Source organism: Corvus moneduloides, chromosome 19, assembly GCF_009650955.1.
Source record: "Corvus moneduloides isolate bCorMon1 chromosome 19, bCorMon1.pri, whole genome shotgun sequence".
Taxonomy (NCBI): Eukaryota; Metazoa; Chordata; class Aves; order Passeriformes; family Corvidae; genus Corvus; species Corvus moneduloides.
In genome coordinates, this window is record NC_045494.1 from 8387249 (window position 1) to 8402132 (window position 14884).

Consider the following 14884-nt stretch of genomic DNA (forward strand, 5'->3'; position numbering starts at 1 on the left):
ACCGAAATGTCTTGGAGGGAAATCTGTGATTAAATTTCATGAGTGAGATACCTGTGCTTGCGCTGAAAGCCTCTCTCTTAGCCAGGAGTGGCTGTCAGAGCCGCTGAAAGTGAAGCACAATTCAACATAAACAGGTGGCCTTGAGAACTATCAGCAGAATATTAGATCAAAACACTGATTTACTCCGTATTAACTGCCCTGTGGTTTCAGCTCCAGCCAAGAGCGACGTCTGAACTCTCTTCATGCAGAGATTTTGCCTTTGGGGGGGATTATAACAATGGAATAATGGAATGATTTGGGTTGAAAAGGATGTAAAACCCATCTCATTCCACCCCTGCCATGGGCAGGGACACCTTCCACTGTCCCAGGTGGAACTACCTGGCCTTGGGCACTTCCAGGGGTGGGGCAGCCACAGCTTCTCTGGGCAGCCTGTGCCAGCGTGTCAGCACTCTCACAGGGAGGAATTTCTTCCTCCCTTCTTTTAGTATCAAACTATTCTCTCTTGTCCTATCGCTGTCTGCCTGTGTAAAAAGTCACTCTCCATCTCTTTATAAGCTGCCTTTAGGCACTGGAAGGGGCTTTAAAGTCTTTCTGGAGCCTTCTCTTCTCCAGGTGAACACCCGCAGCTCTCCCAGCCTGGCTCCAGAGCAGAGGGGCTCCAGCCCTTGGAGCATCTCCATGGCCCCCTCTGGACCGGCGGCTCCAAAACCAAACCCCAGCCGGTCGGGCCGTTCCCAAGCTGCACGGGCTCCTGTTCTCTGCTGGTGCCGAGCCCCACAGCGCTGGGCTGTGCCCCCGGCAGTTCCCCTCCCGTTCTCCGGGCTCCGCTCCCGGCAATTCCCGGCGGATCCCGGGCGCTCCGCTGCAGTCCCAGCTCCCGCCGCAGGAGGGCGCTGTCCCCGGCGGGCCGTGCCCTGCGCGGCGCTCTGGCCCCACGGCTCCTCTCGGTGTCCTTCCGGCCGCGCTTCCGGGCTCCACTTCCGGCTTCCGCTGCCGGGCCGCGCTTCCGGCCGCGTGGCGGGCGGGGGGTGCTGAGGGAGGGTCGGGGACGGGGCCGTGATGGGGCTTGGGGGGATTTAGGGTGGGGACAGAGGGGTGCTAGGGGCGGGGAGGTGGCTGGGGTAGCCTGGAGTCCTGGGGGGCAGAGTGTGGGGTACAGGAGGGGCTGCACTGGGGGCTCCGGGGAAGCGGGGGTCGGCGTGGGGAGGCCAGGGGAGACAGGGTTGGGGGCTGGAGTGCTGGGGGATGTGGGGAGGGCGTTTGGGATGCAGTGGAGGTGGGTAGCGAGGGTCTGGGGAGCAGCGTGTGGGGCTCTGTGGGGCTGGGGGAGGCGGCTGTGGGGGCTGGAGCTGTGTGGGGGTGCAGGGGGGTGTTGGGGTGTCGAGGGGGAATTGAGGGCCTGGGAGTCCGAGTTCCCCGGGGGGTTTCAGGGGGGGCTGGGGGAGGCAGGGTTTGGGGTCTGTGTGGGGGCTTTGGGGCAGTGTAGGGGGTCGGTAGGAGCACTGGGGCGCTGTGCAAGGACAACCCGGGGTGTGGCTCCTTCCTAGGGGACGTGTTGGGCCCACAGCAGGCTCGGGGAGCCGGGGGAGAGCTGAGTGGGGCCCGTGGGGTGTAAGGAGTGAGCCATGGGGTGGGGAAGGGGCTGCAGGGCCAGGCCAGGGTGTGCCCCAGGGCCAGCAGCCAGACCAGGACTCTGTTTTTGCTGTGACTGTCCCAGAACTTTGTGTGTCACAGGATTTCCTGCCGGGGCTCAGCCCCAGAGAAGCCACAGCCGTGGATGGTCACAGGGATGGGACTCAGTGCTTCCATCCCTGAGGTGAGGAAGGACCAGGTGAGTTGTGGGAGCCCCACGTGTCCCTCCTGGGCAGGGGTTCGGGGTCTGTGGGCTGGGGAAGGGCTGCTGGGTGGTACCAGCCAGCCTCACCCGTGCCCGAGAGCAGCTCCCAGGTGGGCTCCGTGCTGGGCCTCACCTGTGCAGTAACAGGTGTGAACATTCATGAAGCATTTTGATGGTCATGTATGATACTGCAAACAACAGCTGTGCCCCCAACCCAAGGAAAGAGAGGGGTTAGATTGGGGTTTTTAATGTATACTGAGCCTTCTTCTGAAAATGATTTGCAAAATCAAACTCTCTCAGGTATGGAAATCAGAACCTGGGTACTTGCTTTGTCACTAGATGCTGTTTGAGTTGCAACTTTGTTCCCCACGTAGGAGGGAATAGTGATAAGGTGGTTTCTGCACTCGAGCAAGTGTAAAGCTTTGTTGGAAGTTGTGTACTCTGCTCTCTTGTTCTGTGTTTGGTTTCTCTCCTGCAGCAGGGGGTTCACCTGGGGACAGCTCAGGGGACTGTGTGCCCTGGCAAGCGTGGGAAGGGAGAGGGAGAGGGGAGGGCCCGTGCAGGGAACCTGGCACCACAGTGATCCCAGCTTCTGGCAAAAGTTCCTTGCCAAAAGAAGAAGTCCTTTTCCTGTTTGTTGTTGCTGTGGGATGGGTGATCTGGCTCTGGTGTGCTTTGGGAAGTGCTCGTGGTAGAGATGCTTTTGGGAAGGGCTTTAGGGAGAGCTGGGGGTGGGATGATGCTTCAGTTAGCACTGCTCCAGAGGAGATGGGTCTGTGTCGGACAGGGGACTCTGGTTTTAGCTGCATTCCTGGGTGAACATCTTGGTTATTTCTTTTCAGGTAGCTGGACCAAGAGGTGGTTGTGCAGGATGGTGAGAGCTGCTCTTACTGTTTGGTTATACCTGTGTGGTTTTTTGGGTTATCACAGAATCATAGAAGGGTTTGGGCTGGAAGGGACCATAAAGACCATCTCCTTCCACCCCTGCCATGGGCAGGGACACCTTCCACTGTCCCAGGTTGCCCCAAGCCCTGTCCAGCCTGGCCTTGAACATATCCATGGATGGGGCACCCACAGCTCCTCTGGCAACCTGTGCCAAGGCCTTGCCCATCTAATTCCCTAATACCCCTTCTGCCTGTTGAAACCATTCCCTCTTGTCCTGGCACTACATGCTCTTGTGAAGAGTCCCCCTCCAGCTCTCCTGTAAGTTATAGAAGGCAGTTTTGCCTAATTGGATGGTGAACATGAATAAAATCCATTTCTCAAAGTTGACTTTCTTTCTTTCTTTCTTTGTATTTGATACTCTTGTGCCTGAACAAGGTTGGGAGGTGTTTAACTGCTGCAGGTGGCTGTGCAGGCAGGCAGAGAACTGACCCCTGCACTGACCCCTGCACTGTCACACCCTGCAGGTGTCACACCCGGTCCTGCTTGGGGAGCTGCAGGGCAGTCAGATGCTGAACTGAGCTCCTCGGCAGTGCTGTGGGATTTGGGAGCATCTCGGTGTGCCAAGCTCCCACCTCCACTAGAGGGTGTGAAGCTCCACAGAATCCTTTTGTTTTCACGGAAACGGGAAAACTGGGAGTCCTTCTGTAATCGGATGCACAGGCAGCCAGGCCATGGTGGGATTATATCCTCGGGAGATTCCTGCTCTGTGCCCTGGCAGCAGCCCAGGCTGCTCGTGCATTACACAACTGCCAGCCGGGCTCGGAGCATTCCAGGGGGTGTCCCTGGCCAGCCTGCAGCCAGGAAGAGCAGCTGGAGTGTGCAGGGGAGGCAGCTCTGCTGTGGGTTTGATCAGGTACTGCCCACCTCCTGGATGAGGTTGCTTGGAGGGTAACTTCCCCGTGCCAAATTTTCCCTCTCCTTCTGCTTGGGGAGCAAAATGTAACAGCTGACAAATGTCTCACTTGCACAAGAGCCTGGCTCCTGGGTTTCCCTTCCTAGAGGGAATTTCCACTGGGTGTGCAACATTCCCCAGCCAAGCCCAAGACCAGTGTGCTGTGAAATTCCATGAGCCCGTGCTGCTTGCTGGGCTGTGTGTGCTCCCTGTGCTTGTAGGATGTGCTGTAGAGGCTGCTCAGCTCGTGGTGGCCACGTTGGCTCCTTGGCCAGGTACAGGATTTCCTCCTTGCTAAATTCTGCCTCCAAGTGTCTCGTTAAGAATGAATTCCTGAGCAGAACTGGAGCCAGCAGTGCTGCCTTTGCTCCAGCACTCAGTGCTTGGGGGAGCACCCAGAGCAGGTGGCTGGGGATGTGGAGGAACACAGGCTCCTCTCCAGCTGCTGGTCCCGTCTGGGTGTGCAGACATTTAGGAGTTGGATCTGTCTGGGAGGGAAGCAGCTCCACAGGTGGGTGGGATGTGCAGCTCTGCGGGGTCAGGAGGGCTCCATGTCCTGCCAGGGTTGTCCAGTCAGAGCCCTGGTCATGGGGAGGGTGAACTGGCCTCTCCAGGGACCTTCCTGAAAGAATCCCATGGGAATGTGCCCTAGAGGAAAGAGGGATCCCAGAACTGGGTAATATTCAAGGAACACTTCTTCCAGACTCAATAACATCCCTGTGGGCAAGGAATGGAGCAAAAGGGGCAGGAGAGCTGTAGGAATGGACATGGAACTCTGTCAGGAGAGAGAATGAGGTGGAAGAAGGGACAGGCCATCAGGATGAATATAGGGATGATGTCAGTGTGCTGTGCTCATCCACGGCCAGGAGTGCTGATGAGAGGGAGGTCAGAGACTGTGTCCCCCAGTTCCAGATCCTGGTCCAGAGCCAGCTGTGGAGCAGCAGCCAGGATCATAACCCAGCCAAACAAATCCTCCATCAGCTGAGCATGAAATGGATATTTATGTGTATAATGAGGAAGCAGGCAGAGGTGTTTGCACAGGCACCCATGTTTTACCTCAACTGCAGCCAGGCCAAATCCTGAGCACTGGGGCTGGGCTGGGATCCTGTGTGGGAGATGCTCAGGCTGTGGGGAACAGAAGCTGGGGGCAGCTGCCAAGGTGGGGCAGGTTGGTGAGCAACGAGGAAACCTCTTTGTCCTCCAAAGCACAGCCCAGGCTGAGGGCCTGGCTGTGCCTGTGGTGTCTCCCCTCACACTAAGCCCAGCTCTGTTCCAAGGCTGCCTTCTGCTCTCCCCTGCTCTGCTCCTGGTTTGTGCTGAGGCTGGAAGAGCTCTGAGCTCTGTGCCTGGCTGGACCTTGAGCTGGGGCAGCAATCAGCTCACGCTGTCTGTGTTATGTAAGGGTTTGACCTTTGCCTTGTTGGAAGCGGAAATGTCTGGACTGCTCTGATCTCTGCAGGAACTGCGAGGGGCTGTGGCCACTTCTGCTGGGTAAACAGCCAGAGAACTGCCTGTTTTCCACCTTTCCTCTCCCTCCACCACCCACTGAAACTGCTCTGGCAGCTCTCTTGGAGTGTGACACCTGGGAATAGTGCTGGCAGCCAGCAGTGCAGCCCAGACCCTTCCACTCGGCATCGCTCAGCCTTGGTGAAGACTCACCTCTGCTAAGAGGCTGCTTTTAGCTGTTCCCTCGAGAGCTGGTTTTAGGTCTGGCTGTAGCACTGCTCTTCCTTCAGCAGCAGCTGAAGTCCTTTGGGCACAGGCTGCAGGAAGGACACGTCTGGTGTCTCACTGCCCTGACCCTGGGGAAGGACGAGGCTGGGGCTGGGCACAGCTGAGCATCCTTGGAGCTCACAGCTCCCACCAGAGCCAGGATTGCGCGGCAAGAGATGATGCCAGTCATTCTGCTGTGATGGTGAAGGGAGCAGGCAATCAAAAAGGCTTTAAAAAAAAATTATTTTTAAGCTATAGCTAAGAAATCTGCCATGGCTCCAAGTTGGACCTTGCAGCCAGAGGTGAGCAGGCTTAATTTGACAGCTATTTCTTAAATATTTCAAAAGCTGCCTGGAATAAACGGAATGCTTCCGAGTAGTGACCTAAATTCCACTTGCTGTAAATTTCATTAGAAAGTGGATTTGTGTGCCTGCCAGGCTGCTTTGCAGCTTCATTGATCTGCCCAAACCATGTGCTGTGCAAGTGCCTTCCTCAGCAGATTTTTAAAGAGCTCACTGCTGTGTGCTGCCAGCCCAGAATGTGACTTGTTTTCTTCCTTTTCTCTCCTCTTCCTCTTTTTTTTTTTGTTTCCTGGTGCAAATGCATCATTTGTTTACTAATCATGTCACATCATTAGCTGCATGGAGTCATCCCACCAGCTGTGTGGGCACGGAGGGAGCAGCTGGGAAGGAAAATGTCACTCTCTTCAGCTTGCTTGATGTGCTTTGCTCCCAAATCCCCATCCCACGCCATGAAGGCCAAAGACTTTTGCAACCCCGGGAGCTGCCAGCAGCTCTCTGCTCTCCAGCACTGTCACCTGTGGTTCTGACATCCCCCAGAAAAAGCCTCCTCTCCTCCTGCTGTCCCCAAAGTGCTGTCTATCCCTGTGCAACCACAGCTTTAGATCTTGTGGAGAGGTGTGATGGTAGCACAGATGGCACAGGCTGAGCCTTACCAGGGAAAGTAGCCTGAGGAGATGTGGGACTGCCACACCTGTGGATGCAGGAGCAGCCTGCACCTCGTCAGGCCTGAGCAGGGTCACAGAGGTGCTGCCGAGTTCCCTTCCTGTAGCAGTGTGTTTGCAGCCCACCTGCTGGGGTTAAAGGGAGTGGAGAGGGGCTCTGTGCAACACCACAGCTGTCTCTGTTTGGTTTCTCTCCTGCAGGGGGGGAGTTCACCTCCTGTGTTGTCAGACTTGGAGCAATTGCCTGGTTGGGCTGAATTACTGGGTGAGGGGAAGGTGTGTTCCAGTAGCCCTGAGGTTGGGTACCCAGCCCTGCCTGCCCCATGGGAACCCTATTCTGGGGCTGTCCCTGTGCCCCTGGCACTGCTGTTCCTGTGGGGACCCCCAGCCCGGGGAAAGGCTACATGGCAGTACGAAACCCAAGTTTGGGAAGCCCCATGGCCTTGCTGTGGTTCGGGGGCATAGGACACCCTGGGCACTGTGTGTGGAGCAGGCAGACTGTGCTGGAAATAAAGGCCTAGCCCACAACCCCATCCTTCAGGAATGAAGTGCTGGCACCTGGCAGGAGCTCTGACAGCTCTTCCCAGTTCACAGCACAAGGCAGAGCTGGCTTTTGAAGAGGAGCTTTCCTACCCGAGGACAGTCCCAGCACTGCCAGGCTGGCATGGAGAACAGCCCTGGCAGCAAGCCCAGGGGTGGGTTTGGGCCAGGAGGGCATGCTCATGTTGAAGGGATGTCTAAGGGGATTAGTAATCATAGAAATGGTCTCCAAAGGGTGAGATTACAAAACATGGGTTTCCCTCATCTCTCTCCAGACACAGAGCCTGTGCAGCTGGGAATATGGGAGGGACTGGAAATACCCCAAACCCACCCAGAGAGGTGTTTAGTGTCAAGGATGGAGGTTGGAGAGAAATATCCCACTCTTCTAACCACTCTCTATGAGTGAACATTGTGAAGAGACATCTGGAAGGGGGGTTTGGTGCTCCTCTTGCTGTGTGGGTGATGAAAGTGGGAAGAAATCCCTGTCTTGGAGCTGTGGAACATGGGACTGTCCTGCCTCCTGATGAGGAGGGGGCTTTCTTGGGCTGAGTTGTGGCATCCGAACAGCAGCAGCCTTTCCACTGCCTTCCCTTCCCCTTTGGCTGCCAGCACAGGGGATGCCGAGTGCCGGGATCCTGGCTGTCCTCTGCTCTGGGAGAGGCGCTGCTTCAACTCTGCTGTACAACCATGACTTATTTTTGGAAGTTAAACCTGAAGTCTGACAAAGACCCCACAGCTTGGGCCAGCAATATGGGCTGTCCTAGAGGCAGGGCCTTGCTGGCCAAACTAATTTCCCATAAATCTGAAATGCTCTGCCAGTTTCCCAGGTTCTCAGCATCCCTGCTGGAATTGCCTGTTTATTTATTTCCCTGAGTCTTCGATGTACAGTAGGTTTTGTAGAGGTGATGACCCACGTCCCATCCCCTCCTGCTGTCAGCACCCACAGCCTTTCCTTATTCTGGCTCTTGATGAGGGGTTTCTCTTGTGGCCCCAGGTGGCTTCAGATGTCCCCAAGCCTCATCTGTCCCCAGCTGCAGGAAAGGCAGGGAGGAAGGAGAGTTGGAGGCAAGAAGTCTCCTGGCTCTGTCCTGCTTTGTTTTGGGGCAGGGTGAGTGTGAGTGGTTCAGCCCCTTTGAGGGGAGGGCTCTGCAAGCTCACCCATCCATGCGTGGCAGAGAGGCACTGGGACTGTGCCAGCCTGGCTATGACTGGGCACTGGGATGGCACTGGGAGCTTCCCTGCCTCGGTTCCCTGCCCAGTGCAGTGAGGTTGAAGCAAGTGCAGCTGCACTTGTGAATGCTGAGCAAAGGGCTGGTCAGGGTGGAGCTGCCAGGGACAGCTGGATTTAAGAGTTGGGAGTGTCACCAAAGCAGCAGTTTCTCTCTGCAACCCATGGGGGCTTAAGTGAAAAATGAAACTTCTGTCTATCCCCTTCCTTGTGCTTTCTCATCTCCGCCAACGGAGCTGAAGATGGCAGAGGATTTTTTCCCCTATATTTAGCTTTGGAGAAATTGCTATAACTAATCGGCTTTAGGATTCTGTGTTCTCTTTTTTATTTTATCTTTTCCTGTCACTAAGACCTTGTCATGTGGCTGTGGACTGCAATTCGCTGGCTCTCTGTTTGCTGGGCTTTCATGGAGTCAATTAATAACCCGTAAAAATAACACCTCCAGCTGTTCCACTTGCAGCTGCCAGGCTGGAGTCTAATTACGGGGCCTTGGATCCCAAATCCTGCTTTGCATGTAAAAGTGCCAGTGAATAGGAAGAGCAGAGGAGATGGCAATGCAAAAAAGGAATGTGGTTTGGGGTCTATTTTTAGCCTTTTCAAGCCAAATGTAAAAAGACCCTTAGGCTGCTTGTGTCCTGCTGAATGTGATCACATGCACAATATTGTTCCCATGGCACAGCGCAGCAGCCAGGGTGGGTTGGGGGTTATTTTTGGCAGTTAGCTTGCCTACACTACAAACCTCCTTCTGGGTTAGTTTGCACAGTGCTGTGTTGTGGCTCACATCCATGTGCTAATGGGTTTATTGCAATCAGCTCCAGTTCTCTCTATGTTCCTGAGTGTGTCAGTGCAGTGGTGGGGAGAGGAGGCACACAGCTGCTCACCCAGTGCATCACACAGAGTGGTTGGTGGTAAAGGGGTGCTCAGCCTCCCTCCAAAAGTCTTTTCCTGCTGACTGTGATACAAAATTAATTTAGCTGGGGCTCTGGTGGATAGGTGATGGTCTCCCTTCCATGTCATCCTGTCTGTTGTGCACCCTCATCTGCTCTCCAAGCTGGATGTCGTCTCTGGGTGAACTGCTGGGCAGATTTGTCCTCTGCTTCTCTGGAGACTCTGCTGGGCTGGTTCTGCCTCAACTCCCACCACTGCCATATTCACCTGCCTCTTGCCTCCTCCTGCGTGCTCAAGACCACTCTCTTTTCTTGCTCCCCACAGAAGTGGGCAGTGAAGGCCCATGAGTGCCCAGGTGCATGGGTGGTGTTGGGGATGGGGAACAAAGAAAGCACTGGGCTCATTTCCAGTCTCTGTCCAGGGAGTTGCCCATGGCATGTCAGTCCTTTCCATCACTGGGCTCTTGTTTAATTCAGACTCAGCCTGGTTGTGACCAGAAGTCACATTAGTTCATTAGTTAATTTAAATACTTGGTGGTCACACATTAGTCTGTAGCCACCAGCTTGAGACCATGACTGCAAGTAGGCTTCTTTTGCTGGAGACCATCCCCTTTGTCAAAACAAGTTACTTGGAGACTGATATTGGAACCTGCCCTCAGAAAAAACTTGACACATCCCACTTGCACAGGGGTTGCAGAGACACCCCTATGGCAATTCCACCTCTTCCTTGTCTGCTCATGCTCCCCCTGACAACCCCCAAAGCCAGGAGGTGTTAAACATCTCTCTCATCCCTTGGGCGATGGAGCCACACTCTCAGAGGGTGTCCCTTCAGTGGAGCTCTGCTACCAGTTCACTCATCCAGGGACAGAGTATGCTATCAATCCATCCAGTCTTGCCTGGCAAAGAGATTGCAAACGTGGCTTTCCATCACGTGCTACATTAGCCAAATTAATTCCAGGACTGACAGCCAGCAGTGCTCGAGGTCGAGACAGATTAATGCTGCATCCGTGTCAGAGTCAGCAGAGCTGCTGCTTGCACTGTGCCAGCTCCCCGGCTGCAGCCAGCCCTCTGCTCAGCCGTGCCCTCTGCCTCACACCTCTCCGGAGCACTGAACTCTGCAATCACTGACACAGACAATTCAATTGGAAGGAACATCTGTCTCGGAATTGTGTTCCCATTCAGACTGCCGCCGCGGCGACAGGGTGACATTTTTCATGCGTCTTGCCTGCTTTCTTTAATCTCCTAAATACAGGCATGGCTGTGGAACACAGGAAGGTTCCTCCCCCGTGAGAAGGAGAAAGAAATTAGCCAGCAGATCGAGCGTGTATAGCAAATAATGAGATTGCCTTGGATACAGAACCGGAATTCATGTAAAGAATGATGCTGATCGGAGACGATAAGCGGCATTTCTGGGGTCCGCAAACAGCGTCATGAAACTTGCATTTCTCAAGTTCTGAGACACGCGTGGATGAAGGCTGCCAGCACAGGCCTGATCCACAGACTGTGAGTTAAAAAATAAACCCTGAAATAGCAATACTGGTAGTTATTTTGGTGTGCAAGTGCCTCATAATGCCTCATTTTCCTCCAGGCACAGGAATAAGCTGTACAGACACAGGCACTGTGATGCTGGCAGAGCAGCAGCCACAAAGGCAACTTGTCCTGACAGAGCTCCACTGAGACGTGCTGTGTTTGCCCAAGGGTGCAGACCCAGCTCTAGTGGAGTCAGTGTGTCCTTTAAAAGGAGATGGATTTGTCCAATACTTTCAATAGTAAGTGTTTCTTTTTACTCCTCTCGTATTAAAAAAACCAATAATTATCAACGTGTTAGAGGCAAATAGGGACAAAGTCTCTACCCAGTGAGTGACCCAGCAGCTTGATTCAGTGCTTGTGGAAGCAGCTGAGAGTATTTATACTGTCAGGCTCATTAAAAGGAGGGATGGTAAACAGCCTTTGTTTTTATTTTTATAGGAAATTTACTCATTGTTTCTGCTGAGCCTTTGGCTGGGACTCCTATTTTTCTAAGGATTGAGTGATCAGATCCTGGCAGTTCTTTAAGTCATTTAAAGAGACAACTGGAAACAGGCTGCTCCCTCTGAGGCAGGTACCAGGCAGCTCCCAGGCAGTGGCACAAGCACACAAGGGCTGTTTCCAAAGGCAAGTAGAAAAGTTGGGCGTTCCCAACAGCCCAGCGAACCCTTCCTCGCTCACAACTCCAGCTCCCTGTGTCATGAGCTTGACATCTTCAGCAACAATGAAACACCTCAGCAAATCTGCTATTATCCAAGTGTTTTTCCCTTTATTCCCTTGACCTTTATTTCCTTTACTGGAAGAAAGCTCATGGGGGTGAGTTCTCTTTAGCCTGTGCCGTCTCCTGATGTCTGGGGGATAAAATAACCTGGTGGGAGCCCCAGAGGGGGTCCCCTGCTCCTCACAGTCCCCCCAAAAAACAGTGCTATCAGGCTTCTAGGTGTTACAAACATCCAACACAGGTATTGGAATGAATGTTGGATCTGATGCTTCATCCAGAATATCCACTCCACCAGCTCCTCACATTCAATTATCTCTGTACGAGCAGTCCCCCCTGCACCACCTGCTCACTTCTGTTTTAGCATCGCACGGCTCCTGAGCAGCGACACGGAACTCGAGGCAGGGAGCCTTGGATGGATACAGGCTTTGCAGGGAGAGCATGGGAATAAGGGCTGGGATGTGTGCCACACGCTCATCCCCACTCATCTATTTTATGAATCAGGACTCAGTCCTATTTGCTAATGTTTGTCTGTGTAACCTTTGCTGTCAATGGCGCTGGTGCTCTGATGTCAGCTGCTGGACTCCGAGCGCTGGCAGCTGGTGTCCCTGGCCAGCTCCCAGCCTACAATTCAATTTTCCTACCAGTCACTTGAGAAGACAGGAAAAAACATGTTTCTGCCTGTTTGTGGCATCAAGACATAAAGGGCTCCAGTCTACAAGGTCATTTATGGCTTTTCTACAGGAAAGTTCAGATAAATCGAATAGCGGTATAAAGTTAATACACCCTCACTTATGGTACAATAAACTACAGTAAGCTAAGGCTGGTTTAATCCTGAGTAAAAATCTCATCACAGAGTTTAACACCTTCTAGATATCGTACATTAACATTCCCTCTCTGAACACAGACCAGTCTGGAGATATTTTACCCTTATCCCAATCTTGTGAATAGTGGAAAATTACTGCAGAGCTAAAAGTCGGGAGTGCCTGGGAATAAGGGAACCACCCAGGAAGTGAGGAGCTCTGGTCTCCTTTCTCATGCTGACTTACTGTGTGACTTTTCCTGTGGCATTTTGTGAACCTCAGTATTTATACCTGCATATTGGGATTATTAGTGTCTTCCCTGCCATTATGAAGGGCTTTAAGATCTCCAGAGATACATGGAGAAATGTTTCCTCCTGTTCACTGTTTACCCAGTATGGGCTATCCAGGGAGCTTACAAAAATATGTACAGCTGTAATGGATGGGCACATTCAGGTCTGTGTCTGGAGGGCTGAACTTGGGGGTCACAGTTACTTTTAAGAGAAAAGGGGTGAAGGAGTTCACACATCCTCACATCCAGCTTTACCAGTTTGTCTCTCCCTAAACTGACAAGGGAAAGGAAAAACGGTGACACCTGGTGAAATACCTGTGATGGATTAAATAAAAACCCTCTGTAAACCAGAATCAGTGTCCCCAGGGCACAACTCTGTTCCATTAACTGTTTGTCACTCATCATGCTTATTATTATTTCCATCATGCTGGCAGTGTTATCATTTGGGACCATTTCCATGCTTTTAAAGGTTTAGGAAGCAGGTATTTATTTCAATGCAGCCAGTAGTACATAAAAAATTCCACTGTTGCAGACGGGACTGATTTGTTAGGGAACAGCTCTTGAAGCACTTCAGTGTGTCTGAACTCAAACTCTCATTCCTTTTCCACATATTTTAATAAATGTATGGCTTAGCAGCAAGACTTCGAGTGACCATGTTCTCTCTTGTTACAAACTGCTGACAAACTCCTCTCTTTGGTACAACAGCTCTGAAGATGAGACTTGCTGGACAGTAAGGAGGCAGAATCACTTCACTTTTCTTCACTGCCTGGGATGCAAACAAAAGAAGCCAGAGCAAGTTCCTGCCTGCTGAAATTCCAGGAGCTTGAGCTGCATTCCAGCACGGCTGAGGGGTGTTTTGAATCTTTTCTCATATGCATCAGCCTTGCACGGCTCCCAAGCAACTGCACTTTCAGTTAGTTACTATTAATAGTAAAGGATTGACTACCAATAGTTCTCATTAATTTCCATGGCAATATTGCCCGAATCAAGATAACAATTGCCTCGAGTTGTGTAACCAAAGCTCATAACGTGAAGGAATGCAATCCAGGGAAAGTGCTCAGATGGAGGGAAGTGACCGACCTTCCATAACCTCCCTAAGGCCAAACTTCCCTTCATATCTAGCAGGCTGCATTCCTAATTTTCTGAAAATATGGAACGGTTTGCACTTTCAGGCTGTGTCCTCTGGGCTTCAGTCTCTAGCATGCCTCACAGCTTTCCTGAAACATTGCACCCACACATTTATTCCTTTATATTCCTCCTAACGATGCATGTCTGGAGCTTCCATAAGAGAAGATGTAACAAGAAAATAAACACTAGAAAAATTTAAAACCGTATTGCTTTCCTCTTCTTTGTCTATCTTGCTAAGATTGTTGTTTCTGCAGAAAACAGCCGAGACTACAATTGATTTAGATATTAAATTATGGATATTCACTCTATCAATAAACTCCAAATACCTTTAAAAGTCCAAATAAAGCATTTCTGATTTCCTGGCCATTTGGTTAGGTAGAATAGTGGTGGTCAGTAAGAATTAAAACATTTCCCAGAATCTAAAGAGGGAAATGTTATGAACAAAGAGGAATCTGAGTGGGCATAAATTCCTCCCTGTGCTATGCTGGTAGGATTATATCTCAGGCTTTCAGAGCAGGAAAAGGATGTTGCAGGCATAATGGCATGGAATATCAATCAGATAACTAAATCTAATTACAGTTAGCTAGTTAACTTCAGCTACATGAAGGCAACTGGCCAAGTGCCACAACAGAAATGAGATTCAGAGGAACAATTTCTCAACACATTAAACAACTTCTTGTAAGGACTAGTTCAGATCAGACAACAGGCTATGCTTGATTAACTTCAAAAGATACAAGGTTTGTGTAAGAAAGAATGGTAGCATAATCCCTCATTAGTGGTAACCACAAATTCAGCTTTCCCGGAGGAAGAATTGCATCAAAATGTCAGGATATGACTCTGAATTTTAGTAGATTTATATTCTGAGGGAGCAAGCCATTAATAAAAGATATTGTGGGTAAACAAAATGTCTCAATAGTGCTGATGAAGGGAGCAGAGTCATGAGCTCCTAACTTTAAGTCCTTATTTTAACACAGTTTGTGATACTCTGATACTGTAAAAAACACCATTGTATTTATTTCTTGCTTTTAGTACATCACAGTAAACCATGCATGGTGTGAGACAGAGCTCTTTGAGGCATCCTAAACTGCAATACCCTGGGCTGGGTAAGTGCTGGCTGATTATGGACACGGAGGAGAGGCAGAAAGATGCTCCTGCGGTGACAGAGGCAGGTCCCTGTGCTCCCACAGCACCACGGCCCTGGAGCACTGAGTGACTCTGGCACGGCTGTGCTGACTCCGGGCTGTTCCATTGCCCTGAGCTGACCTCACCCCTGATGGTGCCTGAAACCCACCCAGAGCCCCCCAGAACCCTGTGCCGAGGGAGCCACGGGGGGTGTGGGACCACAGGATGCTCAGGAGGCTGAGGGGAGCTACCTGCAGAAGGTGCCATGTCCCGCTGTCCGTGTCCTCCTGC

At 51.8% G+C, this 14884-nt stretch overlaps 2 long non-coding RNA genes and 1 other non-coding gene across 4 annotated transcripts; all 3 read left to right on the forward strand.

The window, feature by feature from the left end:
• Positions 1–1488: 1488 nt before the first annotated feature.
• LOC116453671 lies at positions 1489–3109 on the forward strand. Its single transcript, XR_004243893.1, has 2 exons — positions 1489–1831; positions 2680–3109. It is a non-coding gene; the product is annotated as an uncharacterized LOC116453671 (long non-coding RNA).
• On the forward strand, positions 1882–2037 carry LOC116453738. The gene has a single exon (XR_004243920.1).
• A 6796-nt stretch (positions 3110–9905) lies between the features above and the next one.
• LOC116453733 lies at positions 9906–13654 on the forward strand. Of its 2 annotated transcripts, none has more exons than XR_004243913.1 (3): positions 9906–10509; positions 10595–10775; positions 13049–13654. It is a non-coding gene; the product is annotated as an uncharacterized LOC116453733 (long non-coding RNA). The 2 variants fall into 2 exon arrangements; XR_004243914.1 differs by lacking the exon at positions 13049–13654 and adding an exon at positions 10975–13025.
• The last annotated feature ends 1230 nt before the right edge of the window (positions 13655–14884 follow it).